We start from the raw sequence: 19233 nt of genomic DNA, 5'->3' as shown, positions 1-19233 counted from the left end.
TATTATCCATTTCTATATAATACTGCTACACAGAGAGAAAAGCTGGGAATTTGAACTTACTGATCATTTCTAGTGATTGTCTAGTATAATTTTGATTTTTCACCTATCACTTCTCAAATTACTAAGTAAACAGTTATTTTGCATAAAATTGGAAATAAGATGAAACAGTAAAGTGGAAGAAAGGGTTAAGGTAAATGTAGAAATAGCCACCTTGTACATCAGATCTTCTGTTAACGAAGAGCTAGGCAAAGCTGTACAGACTGAATTACCAGTTCTGTCTCTCCTCTGTCTACATGTCCACTTTTTTCCTTAGTATGACCTTCCTACTACCTCTAATGAAGAGTTCAGCCTAAAAGAACTCTCTTACCGTCAGCTTGCATTCTCATTCCTGTTAATTCAAAGAATCCCCCTCAACTTTTATTAGCAATGACATTTATGCATCATCAGGATTTATAACATTTACAGCCAGATACTTCCAGCTTCCCACAATCACCCTACAGACTTACTCTTACGTCTATCCTCTCCTTCTTCCTGAAGGCCAGTTTTTCTCTCATAATTTGGATTCTGTCCCCACCTGCTCTGAAACATTCTGTCAGTATTCCTGTATATCACTTACATTTAAATTCTCCTGTCAGCTGGATCCTTCTTATCAGCGTCAAAAGGAAAGAAGACCTTTCTCAATCCCACATCTCCTTTTAGCAGGCGAATTTCTTGAAAATCTGTCCTCATTCCCTTACTTCCCACCCATTCCCTACTGCACTCTAGTTTGGCATCTGTACCCATTACTCTATCAAAACAGCTCTTCTCAAGGTCATTGGTGATCTTCAAAATAGCAAATCCAGTCAGTATGTTTCAGTGCTTATTTTACCTAACAGTAGCAGTATTGATACTGCTGACCATTCTTTTATTCTTGGAATAAAAGAAAACTCTTCTGATTTTCTACCTAACTTGGGTTCTCTGTCATTTATTTACATTCTTTAGACTCAGTTAGGCCTTCATGTCTTACCACTCCATACTTTTTTCTTTAAGCAATCTTACTCGTGCCTGTGTTCGATTTTTCTTCATGTACCAATAGCTCCTAAATTTATATGTCTAGCACAAACTACTTCTTTGAGCTTCAAACCTGTATATTCAAATGCTTAACTGACAGTTCCACTTGACTACTTCAGAGGCATCTGCTGCTTGGTAAACTCGTGATCTTCTCTGCCCTTCTAATCTTACTCTTTCAGTATTCCCTATTTCCACCAATGGCATTAGTATCCTTACTTGTGCAAGTCTGACACTACAAGTAACCTGTCATTGACATCCTTCCCCCAATCTAAATTATCAACAGAAGTTCTCTTAATAACATTTCTTAAAGACTTTTTATTCTCTCTGCCCTTCTAATCTTACTCTTTCAGTATTCCCTATTTCCACCAATGGCATTAGTATCCTTACTTGTGCAAGTCTGACACTACAAGTAACCTGTCATTGACATCCTTCCCCCAATCTAAATTATCAACAGAAGTTCTCTTAATAACATTTCTTAAAGACTTTTTATTCTCTCTCCCCAAAGATTACCTAAGATAAGCTCATTGCTACTTTTCTACAATACTGAATTCTGTCTCCCCTGTGATTATCCTAGACTTATCCAGTATCTCTTACTTGGACCATACTATGATTGCTACAGTTAGGAAGTTATCGAGACCAGGGAACTGTCATGATCAGTTAGCCACTGCAACTGCTACACTATACCTGTTCCACCCAAAGGAGTGTCTGGCAGCCATGAAGCTAGTGGTTGAAACAGGACTTCTAATACTATCACAGAAAAACCTATGACCTTGTTTGCCAGCAGAAGTGCTCTTTGCCTCATTTTTGCATACTAGATCAGAGTGTGTCTAACTTCTTTAGTATGGGAAGATGCTCTAGAAATTCATTGTTGAACATAGTAGCCACTAACCACATGTGGCTATTTAAATTTAACTGAATTAAAATTAAATGAAATTTAAATTCAGTTCCTTAGTCATGCTTCCCACATCTCAAGTGCTCAGTGGCCACATGTGCAGGTCTGGAACATTTCTAACATTGTGCAAAATTCTTTTTAGACAATGCTGGATTAGAAAGAAGGTGGACTGAATATCCACTTTATATACCAAAGGAGCCATGATATTTGAAGCAACATATACTTTGAACAGAGTCCCATAGAAGGGCCAAGAATAGGTTGCTTGGACTAGGATCAAGGGAGTGTTTGGACACCTGAGAAATTATATAAGGGGGCTGAAGGAATGAAAATAATTGAGGTTTACCATTAGATTTTTGGCTCTGGCTACTGAGTAAATAGTGGTGCCATTTACCTAAAAGGAAAAACTGGGAAAGGAGGAAGAACTGTATTATTATTGGGAGAACTGTATTATTTATGCTTTCTAGTGGGAACTTATAGAAACATAAATTGAAAGAATTGGTCTCTGTCTTCAGGGATTTACAATCCATACTATGAATAATTTAGAAATTTACCCTGACAGTCCTTGAAGAAAAGGAAAATTGTAGTGGACTATTACACGTCTTTATTTGGAGATAAAGGTTTCACCCTAAAAAAGTGAGTTAATTTCAGAGATCCAAAGAAAAGCATTCATTATCATTCCATTGCATTTCCTGGTTTGCACATTTATTTTACAAATTTATCAGCTGTCTTAAATGCTGTAAGAATTTGTATATTAAAATTAGAGGATGATATGAGAAAACAAACCTTCTATGTAGTAAATACAGTGGATTGGTTTCAACATTTATTCCTTCCCTCTGGTGTGCTTTACTGCACAAAGTGTGGAAAGTTAATAACTGTTTCTCAGACTCACTTGCAGTTAAGTGTTCTGGATATATAATATAGCTTTGACCAATTAGACATACTTTGATAAATTTTGGAAGGTGGAAATCAGATGGAGGCTGTGCTTCTGCTGCTTTTACATTTCTGTTAGTAGGCATGGGTGCCTATTTGTTTTTCCTTTGGTGTGGCATGGATTTGAAATTATCACTTTTCATTGACTGTAGCCACCTTCTCACTTACCATGTCAGAGTGGAAGCATACCAGTGGGAAAATGGACAAACCATTTAGCAGTAGCAGTCAGTTGACTGTTCTCTAAGAGGTCCAGCTGTGGGCCTTGGGGACTATTCCCTGGACTGACATTCAGGAGTTGGGGCTTCTGTCGTTGGGAAGAAGACGACCAGGGACAAGACATAGTCTGCAAGAACCACAGCAGAAAAAAGCCCTATAAGGGGAACTGGTGCTCTGGTATTAAGAACCAATCTGTCGGGCTTCCCTGGTGGCGCAGTGGTTGAGAGTCCACCTTGCCGATGCAGGGGACATGGGTTCACGCCCCAGTCCGGGAAGATCCCACATGCTGTGGAGTGGCTAGGCCCGTGAGCCATGGCCGCTGAGCCTGCACGTCCAGAGCCTGTGCTGCACAACGGGAGAGGCCACAACAGTGAGAGGCCCACGTACCGCAAAAAAAAAAACAAAAAAACAAAAACCAATCTGTCTCTGAAAGGGAGTAAATGCAAAACTGATTAGGTGAAGGACAGATTTTGAAAGTTCCCAGTTACCATATCTAGAACTTGTCTTGGCTGAGCTTTCAGATGAGATCGTTTGGCTCTGCTATTGGACAGTACAGGAAGGTGGGGTCAGCGGAGAGGAAAGTAAAGTTGATATGTGAGAATATTCAAGATACAGACACTGAGGTTTTAATTGACTATCAAGGCACTCTGTGTCTGGTACGTTTTATTCACCTTCCGAAAGAACCAGCTTTTTTTCCTTTTCGGTTTCATTACTTTCACCTTTTATGTTTATTTGTTCTTTCTTCCTATTTTCTTTTGTGTACTTTGTTGTTCTTTTTCTACTTTCTTAGGCTGGGCACTTCATTCATTTTTGGATTGTCTTGTTAAAAGAGTATTTAAAGCTGCAAGTATTATCCTCTAAGTAGAGCTTTACCTGTCATAGGTTTTGATATCACATATTTTCCTTTTTATTAATTTCTAGGTAATATGTAATTTCAACTTTTATTTCTGCCTTGCTAAATTTTTAAAAAAATATACACTTGGTTCTGCCTCTCAAATCTCTTTAATCTAGAACTGTCCATCCTGCTTTGTGCCCCTGCCATTGACCTCCCTTTCAAGATAAATGAGTTACAAACTGTAGTCTAAGATAACTAATCTGGTTACCAGAAATGATGATTTTGTTGTGTGAATAGTTGATTTGATGTTCCTGCCAGCTCAGTCCCCCAGTAATTAGATATCAGAAGCAGCTGTCTCTAGAGGCTTCAGTATTTTATTTATCTACATTTTGGAGAAGGCTTGCATTTCTAATCTTATGGGGAGGGCAGAGGTGTGTTCAACTTAAATAAACATGTTATTAATCCAAATTTATTTTGGTGCAAGTTAAAAATAAGAGGATAGAATGCATTTCTCTTTTACTGTACTGGAAATTATCTGATTTGTCAACAAATTATTCTTACCAACCTTGACTCTCAAAAAATAATAAGATGTATGTTCTATGTGAGCATCAATAACCAGGATTTTGATGTAAACTAGCCCTTTATTGGTTCCTCTATATATATTAAGGCTAAGAAAAGTCAACTAAAGCTGTCATCTTATATACATTTTAGTAGTTTTCTCCAAAGGCAGTTGACTTTTAACAGTGATCTCCAGTGGAAGAACCCAAAGCTTCTCCATGCTTCTTTTGTAGCAGGTCAACCATAGAAGCCCAGACTTAAAATTTATTATGAAGTAAACGACTTTATTATTTATTTATTTTTGCCATGAAAAATTATTTTTAAAACATTTTCCTTTTTCAGTTTACTTTGTTTTTTTTTTCCAATTTATTTTGAATTTTCTGTGAACCTGGATAAAATCCCGTAGTCCTGAAGTTATGGTGAGCACAAGTTTCCTGTCTTATCCTCCTGGTCCTTAAATGCCTCCTTAAATGCCTCTGTTATTTAGTTCTTCTAGTGGTAAATGCACTTGTATCCAGACACATAGTTTTTTGTTTATTTTTTGTTGTTGTTGGCTTTTTTGGGAGGTGGAGGGTGGGAGTGGACTATAAATTTAAGTGCAAAGGCCAGAGTAAAGAGGCCGATGTCATTATCAAGAGTTCAGCTTGAGCTTTTTACTCAGTAATATCAGATGAGAAAATGACCCAAAGACTTAGAAAGATTGCGTGGAATTACTAAGTTTGAGGCAGTTGACCTTGGGTAATAACATTACAGAAATTAAGATATCCAGATGTCAACCAAAGTTTTAAGTTCTTCAACTACGTGCCTAAATATATAGTTTGGATAACTATACTCTTCCCTTTTTACTGAATCTGATATATGTTCTTCTCTTGGATTTAATATTCTTGAGTTTTTTCAAGGCAATAGGAAGTTTTGTTAAGAACAGTTTACTGAAGATTGGTTCAAGGTGATGGAGTAGAAGGACGTGCGCTCACTCCCTCTGGCGAGAACACGGGAACCACAACTAACTGCTGAACAGTCATTGACAGGGAGACACTGGAACTCACCAAAAAAGATACCCCACATCCAAAGACAAAGGAGAAGGCACAATGAGATGGTAGGAGGGGCGCAATCACAATAAAATCAAATCCCGTAACTGCTGGGTGGGTGACTCACAAACTGGAGAACACTTATACCACGGAAGTCCACCCACTGGAGTGAAGGTTCTGAGCCCCACGTCAGGCTTCCAAACCTGGGGGTCCGGCAACGGGAGGAGGAATTCCTAGAGAATCAGACTTTGAAGGCTAGTGGGATTTGATTGCAGGACTTCGACAGGACTGGGGGAAACAGAGACTCCACTCTTGGAGGGCACACACAAAGTAGTGTGTGCATGGGGACCCAGGGGAAGGAGCAGGGACCCCATAGAGACTGAACCACACCTAACTGGTAGTGTTGGGGGGTCTCCTGCAGAGGCTGGGGGTGGCTGTGTCTCACCATGAGGACAAGGACACTGGCAGCAGAAGTTCTAGGAAGTACTCCTTGGCGTGAGCCCTCCCAGAGTTTGCCATTAGCCCCACCAAAGAGCGCGGGTAGGCTCCAGTGTTGGGTCGCCTCAGGCCAAACAACCAACAGAGGGGGGACACAGCCCCACGCATCAGCAGTCAAGTGGATTAAAGTTTTACTGAACTCTGCCCACCAGAGCAACAGCCAGCTCTACCCACCACCAGTCCCTCCCATCAGGAAACTTGCACAAGCCTCTTAGATAGCCTCATCCACCAGAGGGCAGACAGCAGAAGCAAGAAGAACTACAATCCTGCAGCCTGTGGAACAAAAACCACATTCATAGAAAGACAAGATGAAAAGGCAGAGGGCTATGTACCAGATGAAGGAACAAGATAAAACCCCAGAAAAACAACTAAATGAAGTGGAGATAGGCAACCTTCCAGAAAAAGAATTCAGAATAATGATACTGAAGATGATCCAGGACCTCAGAAAAAGAATGGAGGCAAAGATCGAGAAGATGCAAGAAATGTTTAACAAAGACCTAGAAGAATTAAAGGACAAACAAACAGAGATGAACAGTACAATAATTGAAATGAAAAATACACTAGAAGGAATCAATAGCAGAAAAATTGAGGCAGAAGAACGGATAAGTGACCTGGAAGACAGAATAGTGGAATTCACTGCTGCAGAGAGAATAAAGAGAAAAGAATGAAAAGAAATGAAGACAGCCTAAGAAACCTCTGGGACAACATTAAACGCAGCAACATTCACATTATAGGGGTCCTAGAAGAAGAGAGGGAGAAAGGACCCGAGAAAATATTTGAAGAGATTATAGTCGAAAACTTCCCTAACATGGGAAAGGAAATAGCCACCCAAGTCCAGGAAGCACAGCGAGTCCCATACAGGATAAACCCAAGGAGAAACACGCCGAGACACATAGTAATCAAATTGGCAAAAATTAAAGACAAAGAAAAATTCTTGAAAGCAGCAAGGGAAAAACGACCAATAACATACAAGGGAACTCCCATAAGGTTAACAGCTGATTTCTCAGCAGAAACTCTACAAGCCAGAAGGGAGTGGTAATGAAAAAAAGTGATGAAAAGGGAAAAAAGTGATGAAAGGGAAAAACCTACAACCAAGATTACTCTACCCAGCAAGGATGTCACTCAGATTCGATGGAGAAATCAAAAGCTTTACAGACAAGCAAAAGCTAAGAGAATTCAGCACCACCAAACCAGCTCAACAACAAATGCTAAAGGAACTTTTCTAAGTGGGAAACACAAGAGAAGAAAAGGACCTACAAAAACAAACCCAAAATGATTAAGAAAATGTTAATAGGAGTATACATATTGATAATTACCTTAAACGTGAATGGATTAAATGCTCCAACCAAAAGACACAGGCTTGCTGAATGGATACAAAAACAAGACCCACATATATGCTGTCTACAGGAGACCCACTTCAGACCTAGGGACACATACAGACTGAAAGTGAGGGGTTGGAAAAAGATATTCCATTCAAATGGAAATCAAAAGAAAGCTGGAGTAGCAATACTCATATCAGATAAAATAGATTTTAAAATAAAGAATGTTACAAGAGACAAGGAATGACACTACATAATGATCAAGGGATCAATCTAAGAAGAAGATATAAGAATTATAAATATATATGCACCCAACATAGGAACACCTCAATACATACGGCAACTGCTAACAGCTATACAAGAGGAAATCGACAGTGACACACTAATAGTGGGGGACTTTTTATTTTTTTGAGGTATGTGGGCCTCTCACTGTTGTGGCCTCTCCCGTTGCAGAGCGCAGGCTCCGGACGTGCAGGCTCAGTGGCCGTGGCTCACAGGCCTAGCCACTCCGCAGCATGTGGGATCTTCCCGGACCGGGGCACGAACCCATGTCCCCTGCCTTGGCAGGTGGACTCTCAACCACTGCGCCACCAGGGAAACCCTAGTGGGGGACTTTTAACACCTCACTTACACCAATGGACAGATCACCCAAGCAGAAAATTCATAAGGAAACACAAGCTTTAAATGACACAATAGACCAGATAGATGTAATTGATATTTATAGGACATTCCATCCAAAAACAGTGGATTACACTTTCTTCTCAAGTGCGCACAGAACATTCTCCAGGATAGATCGCATCTTGAGTCACAAATCAAGCCTCAGTAAATTTGAGAAAATTGAAATGATATCAAGCATCTTTTCTGACCATAACGCTATGAGATTAGAAATTAATTACAGAGAAAAAAAACGTAAAAAACACAAACACATGGAGGCTAAACAATACGTTACTAAATAACCAAGCGATCACTGAAGAAATCACAGGGGATAAAGATGTAAAAAAAAAAAAAAAATCAAAGAGGAAATCAAAAAATACCTAGAGACAAATGACAGCGAAAACATGATGATCCAAAACCTGTGGGATGCAGCAAAAGCAGGTCTAAGAGGGATGTTTATAGCTATACAAGCCTACCTTAAGAAACAAGAAACATCTCAAATAAACAATCTAACCTTACACCTAAAGGAACTAGAGAAAGAAGAACAAACAAAACCCAAAGTTAGCAGAAGGAAAGAAATCATAAAGATCAGAGCAGAAATAAATGAAGTAGAAACAAAGAAAACAATAGCAAAGATCAATAAAACTAAAAGCTGGTTCTTTGAGAAGATAAACAAAATTGATAAACCATTAGCCAGACTCATCAAGAAAAAGAGGGAGAGGACTCAAGTCAATAAAATTAGAAATGAAAAAGGAGAAGTTACAACAGACACCGCAGAAATATAAAGCATCCTAAGAGACTACTACAAGCAACTCTATGCCAATAAAACGGACAACCTGGAAGAAATGGACAAATTCTTAGAAAGGTATAACCTTCCAAGACTGAACCAGGAAGAAATAGAAAATATGAGCAGACTAATCACAAGTAATGAAATTGAAACTGTGATTAAAAATCTTCCAACAAACAAAAGTCCAGGACCAGATGGCTTCACAGGTGAATTCTGTCAAACATTTAGAGAAGAGCTAACACCCATCCTTCTCAAATTCTTCCAAAAAATTGCAGAGGAAGGAACACTCCCAAACTCATTCTATGAGGCTACCATGACCCTGATACCAAAACCAGAAAAAGATACTACAAAAAAAGAGAAAATTACAGACCAAAATCACTGATGAATATAGATGCAAAAATCCTCAACAAAATACTAGCAAACAGAATCCAACAACACATTAAAAGGATCATACACCATGATCAAGTGGGATTTATCCCAGGGATGCAAGGATTCTTCACTGTACGCAAATCAATCAATGTGATACACCATATTAACAAATTGAGGAATAGAAACGATATGATCATCTCAGTAGATGCAGAAAAAGCTTTTGACAAAATTCAACACCCATTTATGATAAAAACTCTCCAGAAAGTGGGCATAGAGGGAACCTACCTCAACATGATGAAGGCCATATATGACAAACCCACCACAAACATCATTCTCAATGGTGAAAAACTGAAAGCATTTCCTCTAAGATCAGGAACAAGACAAGGATGTCCACTTTCACCACTATTCAACATAGTTTTGGAAGTCCTAGCCACGGCAATCAGAGAAGAAAAATAAAAGGAATACAAATTGGAAAAAAAGAAGTAAAACTGTCACTGTTTGCAGATGACATGATACTATACATAGAGGATCCGAAAGATGCCACCAGAAAACTTCTAGAGCTAATCAATGAATTTGGTAAAGTTGCAGGATACAAAATTAATGCACAGAAATCTCTGGCATTCCTATACACTAATGATGAAAAATCTGAAAGAGAAATTAAGAAAACACTCCCATTTACCACTGCAACAAAAAGAATAAAATACCTAGGAATAAACCTACCTAGGGAGACAAAAGACCTGTATGCAGAAAACTATATGACACTGATGAAAGAAATTTAAGATGATACAAGTAGATGGAGAGATATACCATGTTCTTGGATTGGAAGAGTCAACATTGTGAGAATGACTATACTACCCAAAGCAATCTACAGATTCAATGCAGTCCCTATCAAACTACCACTGGTATTTTTCACAGAACTAGAACAAAGAATTTCACAATTTGTATTGAAACACAAAAGACTCCAAATAGCCAAAGCAATCTTGAGAAAGAAAAACAAAGCTGGAGGAATCAGGCTCCTGGACTTCAGACTATAAGCTACAGTAATCAAGACTGTATGGTACTGGCACAACAACAGAACTGTAGATCAATGCAACAGGATAGAAATCCCAGAGATAAATCCATGCACATATGGTCAACTAATCTATGACAAAGGAGGCAAGGATGTACAATGGAGAAAAGACAATCTGTTCAATAAGTGGTGCTGGGAAAACTGGACATTTACATGTAAAAAATGAAATTAGAACACTCCCTAACACCATACAAAAAATAAACTCAAAATGGATTTGAGACCTAAATGTAAGACCGAACCCTATAAAACTCTTAGAGGAAAACATAGGCAAAATACTCTATGACATAAATCACAGCAAGATCTTTTTTGATCCACCCCCTAGAGTAATGGAAATTAAAACAAAATAAACAAATGGGACCTAATGAAACTTAAAAGCTTTTGCACAACAAAGGAAACCATAAACAAGACGAAATGACAACCCTCAGAATGGGAGAAAATATTTGCAAACGAATCAACGGAAAAAGGATTAATCTCCAAAATATATAAACAGCTCATGCAGCTCAATATTAAACAAACAACCCAATCCAAGAAATGGGCAGAAGATCTAAACAGACATTTCTCCAAAGAAGACATACAGATGGCCAAGAAGGACATGAAAAGATGCTCAACATCACTAATTATTAGAGAAATGCAAATCAAAACTACAATGAGGTATCACCTCACACCCGTTAGAATGGGCATCATCAGAAAATCTACAAGCAACAAATGCTGGTGAGGGTGTGGAGAAAAGGGAACCCTCTTGCACCATTAGTGGGAATGTAAATTGATACAGCCACTCTGGGGAACAGTATTGAGGTTCCTTAAAAAACTAAAAATAGAATTATCATATGACCCAGCAATCCCACTACTTGGGCATATACCCAGAGAAAACCATAGTTCAAAAAGACACATGCACCCCAATGTTCATTGCAGCACTATTTACAGTAGCCAGGTCATGGAAGCCACCTAAATGCCCATCGACAGATGAATAGATAAAGAAGATGTGGTCCATATATACAATGGAATATTACACAGCCATAAAAAGGAACGAAATTGGGTCATATGTTAAGATGTGGATGGATCTAGAGACTCTCATACAGAGTGAAGTAAGTCAGAAAGAGAAAAACAAGTATCATATATTAACGCATATATGTGGAATCTAGAAAAATGGTACAGATTAACCAGTTTGCAGGGTAGAAATTGAGACACAGATGTAGAGAACAAATGTATGGACACTAAGGGGGGAAAGCGGTGGGGGGTACGGGTGGTGGTGTGCTGAATTGGGTGATTGGGATTGACATGTATACACTGATGTGTATAAAATGGATGAATAATAAGAACCTGCTGTTTAAAAAAATAAAATTAAATTCAAAAAAAAAGAACAGTTTACTTTGGTCAGATTCTGGATAAGGTCTTCTCATTTTTGTTTTGTTAACCGCCTGGCAGACCTAAAAAAAGGTGGGTCTCAAAGTTGCAAAGACACTGTAAATAGAATGAGTTTTAGATTATTGGCAATCCACTGATATAAATCACGGGTCAACAAACTATGCTCCATGGGCCAAAACCAGGCTCTAACTCTTGTTGAAAATAAAATTTCACTGGATCACCACCACACCCATTTGTTTATGTGTGGTCTGTGGCTGCTTTCTCACTACAATGGCAGAGCTGAATAATTGCAGCAGAGACTTTTTTGCCTGCAAAGCCTCCAGTATTTACTATCTGGCCCTTTACAGAAAATGTTTGCTAATCCCTGATATAAAGTAAAATAAGAAGCCCCTCTTGGATCACCTAAGACAGAATTTTCAGTGTTTTTACCTTGCACAGCTTTTATGAGGATAGGTTGGGTTTATTTTGTTCACTACTGTGTCCTCAATGGTGGTAAGTAGTAGGTACTCAATAAATACTGTCAAATCTGTAAATAAAAACCATCCAAATTCATTTTACTCCTCAATTCCTTAGTACTCACGGTCTGAAGCACAAATCCAAATAAACTGCAAATTAAGTTTGCTAAGTGTTAAAATGAAAGAGAAATAGTGACTTTCTAGCCTACATATTATAAGTTTTCATTTACTCAGCACCACTATGTGCCAGATACTATAATAAGCACATTATGTACATATATGTATGTGTGTATATATATTTACATACATGTATATATATTTAGGTGTTGTAACATTATTATTTCCATTTTATAGATGAGAACTTGAGACTTAGAGTAGGTAAATTGTCCAAAATCACGTAGCTAGTAAGTGGCTTAGTTATTTTCAAGCCCATCTTCATCCTAAGCATCATAGTAAGTGGAAAGGGGCTAACTCTAATACAATCTAGAATACAAGTAAAATTTCTCTGAGATTTGTCCCGTATCTAACATCCTTACCAGATCTGTTCAAAAGTAAATTAGATAAGAATTTGTTCATTTAGATTAATGTATCTATCTCTAGAAGAGTGTTCACTGGGAACAATCCATACATTTTAAACATCTCTGGGTTGAGCTATATCAGATTACTAGTAATCCTGCTTTTCAGACTCCCAGAGATAGCTGGCTCCATTTTGATGTATATAGCTTAACTTACATTAGAAGATAATCAAGGAGTGGCCATAGGATATGCAGAAAATAGTCTTTAATTCTAGAAGAGTTAGCATGGGAGGTGAGACTAAATTTCTGTCAGGAAATTTCTGCTACGTAGTATCTATCTAACATTTTGGCAAATTATTAAGCCTTAGTTTAAGCCCCAGTTTCCTCATTAGCATAAAGATAATAATTATACCTATCATCAAGGGTTGTAAAAATCAAGGGAATTAACATATATCGTGGCTAGAGTGGCGCCTAGCACATAGCGTGCAATAAAGATAATTCTGCATTGTTTCAATTTTTAAAAATTGAGATATTCATGAAACATAAAATTCACCATTTTAACCATTTTAAGTGTACAATTCCATGATCTCTAGTGTATTCGCAATGTTGTTCAGCCATCATCTAATTCCAGGACATTTTCAGTACCCCGAAAAGAAGCTCTGTGTGTATTAAGCAGTCACTCCTCATTCCCCTCTCTCCCCAGCCCCTGGGAACTACTGATTTGCTTTCAGTATCAATAGATTTGTCCATAAAGGACAAAGGGCCAGTTAAAATGGAATCATGTAATACATGGCTTTCTGTGTCTGCTTTTCTTATTTAGCATCAGGTTTTCAAGATTCATTCATGTTGTAGCATATATCAGTACTCCATTCCTTTTTTTTTTTTGCGGTACGCGGGCCTCTCACTGCTGTGGCCTCTCTCGTTGCGGAGCACAGGCTCTGAACGCACAGGCTCAGCAGCCATGGCTCACGGGCCCAGCCGCTCCGCAGCATGTGGGATCCTCCTGGACCAGGGCATGAACCCATGTTCCCTCCATCGACAGGCGGACTCTCAACCACTGCGCCACCAGGGAAGCCCTTCATTCCTTTTATGTCTGAGTAATATTCATTATATTGATGTACCTATACCACATTTTGTAGAATACAGCTGATCTTTATATATTGATCTTGTATCCTACAACTTAATACATTTACTTCTTAGCTCTAATACTTGTTCTGTGATGCTTTAGGATTTACCACCTATAGGATCATGTCATCTGTGAATAGAGAGAGTATTAATTCTTCCATTCTGATTTGGATGGCTTTTATTTCTTTTTCTTGACTAATTGCTCAGGCCAGAACAGATATCTCTCTTACTAATGACCTTGGGGAAAAGGTTTCAGACTTCACCATTTAGGTAGGAGGTTACCTGTGGGTTTTTCATAGATGCCCTTTATCAACTTGAGAAAGTCTCCTTCTAGTCCTAGTTGAGTGTTTTGTTATTAAATGGTGTTGGATATGCTATTTCTGCATCAATGGAGATGACTGTGGTTTTTTGTTGTTCATTTAATTAACATGATATATTGATTGATTTTCATGCACTGAAACACCCTTGCATTCATGGGGTAAATCTCACTTGGTCATGGTATGTAATCCTTTTTATATGCAGCTGGATTCAGTTTACTAGAAGCTTGCTGAGGATTTTTGCATCTGTATTCATAAGAAATACTGATCTATAGTTTTCTTTCTTGAGGTGTTTTTCTGGTTTTGGTATCCTTCCTCCTCTATGTTTTGGAAGAGTTTAAAGAGGATTGTGATTCCTTCAAATGTTTGACAGAATCCAGTAGTGAAATTCATCTGGTTTTGAGGTTTCGGGCTTTTCTTTTTAGGACATTGGATTTTTTTGGTTTTTATTAACTGATCAATCTCTTTACTTGTTATAGGTCTATTCATTTTTTCTGTTTCTTCATGAGTCAGTTTGTGTGTTTCTAGAAATTTGTCTATTTCATCTGGGTTTCCTAATTGGCATACAATTGTTCACAGTATTCTTAGTGTACCATTTGATCTGCTTTTTGTTTCTTTTACAGTAGATCTTTATTTTCTTAGTGTTTGCCATGGAGGTTACAATTAACGTTAATTTATAGAAATCTAGTTTGAATTAATAGCAAGTTAGTTTCAATCATATAAAAAATTTGGCTCCTGTGTAGCTGTGTTCCCCTTCCTTATATAGTTATTGTCACAGATAACATCTTTATACATGTATGCACATAGATATAGATCTATATTATTGTTTTATTTGAGACATAGACATTTATTATTTAAGACATTTAAGACATTTATTATTATTGCTTTAATAGTTGTCTTTTAAATCATATAAAAAATTGGAGTTACTAACTAGAAATACATGAATATTGACTTATATTTATCTATATAGTTATCTTTATCAGTGTTCTTTATTTCTTTGTATGAATTGAGTTACTCCCTGGTATTTTTTTCTTTCAGCCTGAAGGACTCTCTGCAGCACTTTTTGTTGAGCAAGTCTACTAGAAATGAATTCTTATCTTTTGTTTAATTGAAATATCTTAATTTCTCATTCTTTTTTGAGGAATAGCTTTGCTGGATATAGAATTCTTGCTTAACAGATTTTTTAAAGCACTTTGAATGTGTCATTCCATTAACTTCTGGCCACCATGGCTTCTGATGAGAAATTAGCTGTTAATGTTTTTGAGAATTCCTTGTACATAATGAGTCACTCTGCTGTTCTCAGGATTCTCTGTGTCTTTGAACAGTTTGAGTGGAATGTTTCTAGGTGTGGATTTCTTTGTCTTTACCCTACTTAGGATTTGTTGAGATTTCTTGGATGTGTATATTCATGTCTTTTATCAAATTTTAGAAGTTTTCAGTCTTTTTTTTTTTGTTTTTGCCCTTTTCTCTATTTTCCTTCTTGGACTCTTATTAAACGTATGTTGGCTTGGTGGTGTCCCACAGATCTCTTAGGCTCTGTTCATTTTTCTTCATTTTTTTTTTCTTTTTGCTCCTCTTATTGGAAAATCTCAATTGACCTATCTTCAAGTTCATAGATTTTTTCCTTCTACCTGCTCAAATCTGCTTTTGAGCCCCTCTAGTGATTTTTTAAATTTCAGTTATTGTATTTTTCAAGTCCAGAATTTTTCTTTAGTTCCTTTTATAATTTTATGTCTTTGTTGATATTCTGAATTTGGTGAGACATCATTCTTGTTCTTTCTATTAGTTCTTTGTACATGCTCTTGAGCATATTTAAAACAGTTGATCTAAAGTCTTTCTCCAGTAAATCCAGTGTCTGGTCTCCATCAGGGACAGTTTCTGTTAATTCCTTTTTTCTGTGTGTGTGGGCCATACTTTCTTGTTTCTTTGCATACTTCATAATTTTTAATGAGTACTGGACATTTTGAATATATAATGTGGTAATTAGATTATTTTACCTCATCAGGGTTTTTTTTGTTTGTTTGTTTTTTGCTGCCTGTGGTTGGTGTTGTTCATTTGTCTAGTGATTTTTCTGAACTAATTTTCCAAAGTATATATTCTTTGCCATGTGTGGCCACTGACATCTGTTTGATTAGCTTAGGGGTCAGCTAATGATTCAGCAGAGATTTCCTTAAAGGTTTGGGACCAGAAGCAAATAAACAAAAAAAGTCAAAATCTTTGGCAGTGGGTCCTGTGTATATGTTGGGGCACGCCTTCAACACTTAGCTAGGCAGCTTACAACTCACCCTTAGACTTCACCTGCTGCTTGTATACAGCCTAAAGCTCAGCTAGAAGTGAGAATTTAGGGCCGTCTCAGGTGTTTCTGAGCAGCTACTCCACCTTGGGCACACACATGTGGGTCTTCTGGTGGGAGCATTTCAAATCCCATATTCCCCAAAGCATCTCACTTCCTAGTTTTTCCTCCTAAGCTTTTTGATGTGTCTCTTGTTTACCCCAGCTGCCATCCCTTGCCTCATTTGGCACCTGCTGATAAATTTGCCGTTAAATGGTTTTAACAAGTGTCCTGAACAGTTGCCTCTCTGCACTGGGCGAGATCTGAGCTTGGTAAAATAAAGGTAAGCCCTTTACACAGTCTGTCAGGGAACCAAAAGACAGGCCAGAGCAAGCAGCCACAGTTCTTGGAGGACAAAGCCCACTTTGCTTACTCTAACACTAGGAACCCACACCAGTAACTCAGATTGGCATCTTCAGGACCCTTACTGCAAATTAGCTACCTTTTGCTTGACTAAGTGTTTGACTGATTGCTGGAATCCTTTGACTAGTTTGAAGAGTTCAGATTAAGTTGATTCTGACAGGTTTTGCCAGGTTATTTGCTGTTTCTCTTCAGGGACAGGCCCTTGGAGTTCCCTACTCTGCCACTTTCATTGATGTCTCATCACATTTTTTTTCAGTTTTGACAAACATATTATTTTCATAGGTGGTTGTTGTGTTTTTTTTTGTTTTTTTTTTAATAAAGGATGAACCAGGGACTTCCCTGGTCGTCCAGTGGTTAAGACTCTGCACTTCCAATGCAGGGGGCATGGGTTCGATCCCTGGTCAGGGAACTAAGATCCCACATGCTGTGCGGCACAGCCTTCCCCCCGCAAAAAAACCCAAAAAGAATGACCATATATCTCTTCTTTACAGAGGTCATCCAAGTATTGTGATAATTCCTGTCCAGCTTGCCAAAAAAAAATCACATTTAGAAGGAAAAGAATTCTGGCAGTTGAACCCTGTAGATCTCCTGATGTCAACAGTGTTAAAGATGGCCAGTTCACCCATAGTCCTATCAGAAATTTTTCTCTGAAAGCCAGAGAGATAAAACGTCTCATTCACTGTGTATGTGAGATGAATGTTCTAACATTCAGGTCTCTAGTAGAAATACGATGTAAAATGTGCTGTAAAAGCCAACATAAATCAGGATCTTTACCATTAAAACTGCAGTTGACCATATTCCATTGTAGTTATGTGGATGTTTTCCACATAGTTTATCAGCTCAGTAGGATTGTAGCAGTTGTTCTCACTGCCTTCCCAAAAGCTTTAGCCCTTGTGAAGTGGCTCAGATGAAATCTACTAACTGAATCTAAAGAATCAACATAGAGAGCTATGATTCTGATGCAATATTTTCTGGGTTTGAATTCTGTTTTCCTCTATTTGCCAGTAGTATGAACTTGAGCAAATTACTTCTTTTTGCCTCACTTACCTCATCAGTAAAATGGGCCTGCTAACAACTATACTTATCTTATAGCTTTGTTATGAGGATAAAATAAGTTAAGATTCATTAAGTAATTAACTAAAATTTAATACATACATAAGCTAGTTTGAGGTGCAGCTTGTCTAGAGCATGTCTTTTAGACAGGAAAACCTCTGAGTTTTTCAGTTCTGTCCACTTAGCATGAAACTAATAAGTTCTTTCCACTTATTAGTGAAATAAACCTACTAGGCAGATTCTCAAGAGGAAAATAGGCAGTATTTCTGTGTAGCCTGAGAGGCCCATTTCTAAGTCAGGAGAGAACTGTCTGTATCTACAGGTGGATGCAAAACAAAAACATAAAATTGGAGAACAGCATTGTATCATGTGATGGTTTGGGGGACAAGGAGGATGGACCAAGATAGTGGGATATAAAGCTAAAAAGACTGGAAAAGACAGATGATGAAGGTTCTTGGGCATTACTGAAGGGTTTGAAATAGGAGAGCCATCTGGCCACATTTACCCTTATGGTATATACTGCGGCAGAAAAACGGAGGATTGGGGTCAGCTTGCCAAGACTGGAAGGAGGGAAATGTCTTAGGTGACTGTTATGTAAGTCATAGATGTTCCATAATGAGCATGTATTAATTTTGTAACATAAGCAAATACATACACTCTTATTTTGTAAGAAATCTACTTTTGGAATTTCTCTGTGATATAGTCCCAATTTAATAAAATCTAAAATTAAAGTCCCAGTTAGAGAATGAGAATTCATTTGACACTTGACCTCTTTGCTCAACAAAATCTCCATCACAGAGTTTCAGTAAATAGTCATCCTTTTCTGCTACATGCTACCTATCATTTAAGTATAAGGAACACATCAATTCCATTGAGCAAATGAGAATGAAAATTATAACCATATTACCTGCGAAACTTACTCTGCTAATTTTATAGCTCCTCAGCCCTCCACAAGTCAGAAAAATATTCACACCTAAGTTGAAACTTTAAAGTAGAGTGATTGCCTGGAGCAATAAGCTCCAGAAAATTGGTAATGAAAGAGAGCTTGACAGACTAATTGTAGTCTCACTTTGCCTCTTTCCACCTCTGTTTCTTTAACAGCTATTTAGTCCCAGGTACACAGACTTTTGTTATGTTTTGTTTTTTAGTCATTTGAACTTCTTAGTAAATCAGTTTTAGGAATTAATTGAACAAATACTCAGATAAAAAACAAGATAAAATTTAATAAGCAACTTTATTCTCATTTTGCCCCACTATGAATGTTAGTTTTTGCAATAACTTTTAAATTTAGTGGAGGTCAAGTTTTATACCCAACTTAACAGTGTGTTCTTTGTTATTGTCATGTATTTTTTACTGGCCATGTAAAATGATGTTCTCTGAGTTTACATGTACACACGGGATTACATAAAATTCAATTTTAATATCCACTTAATCCAAAGTACTCTTCCTCAACTATCATGACCTTTTAAAATATATTTAAACTATGTTAGTAATACATAAATA

The 19233-nt window shown here is 37.6% G+C and overlaps 1 protein-coding gene across 1 annotated transcript in view; it reads left to right on the top strand.

Annotated features, from left to right (window-relative positions):
- The window catches only part of DNAJC1 (DnaJ heat shock protein family (Hsp40) member C1), a 214825-nt gene that overhangs the window by 54284 nt on the left and 141308 nt on the right, over positions 1 to 19233 (top strand). The gene's annotated exons all lie outside the window — the stretch shown is intronic.

Source organism: Mesoplodon densirostris, chromosome 4, assembly GCF_025265405.1.
Source record: "Mesoplodon densirostris isolate mMesDen1 chromosome 4, mMesDen1 primary haplotype, whole genome shotgun sequence".
Taxonomy (NCBI): Eukaryota; Metazoa; Chordata; class Mammalia; order Artiodactyla; family Ziphiidae; genus Mesoplodon; species Mesoplodon densirostris.
This window is presented reverse-complemented; position numbering and strand designations above follow the sequence as displayed.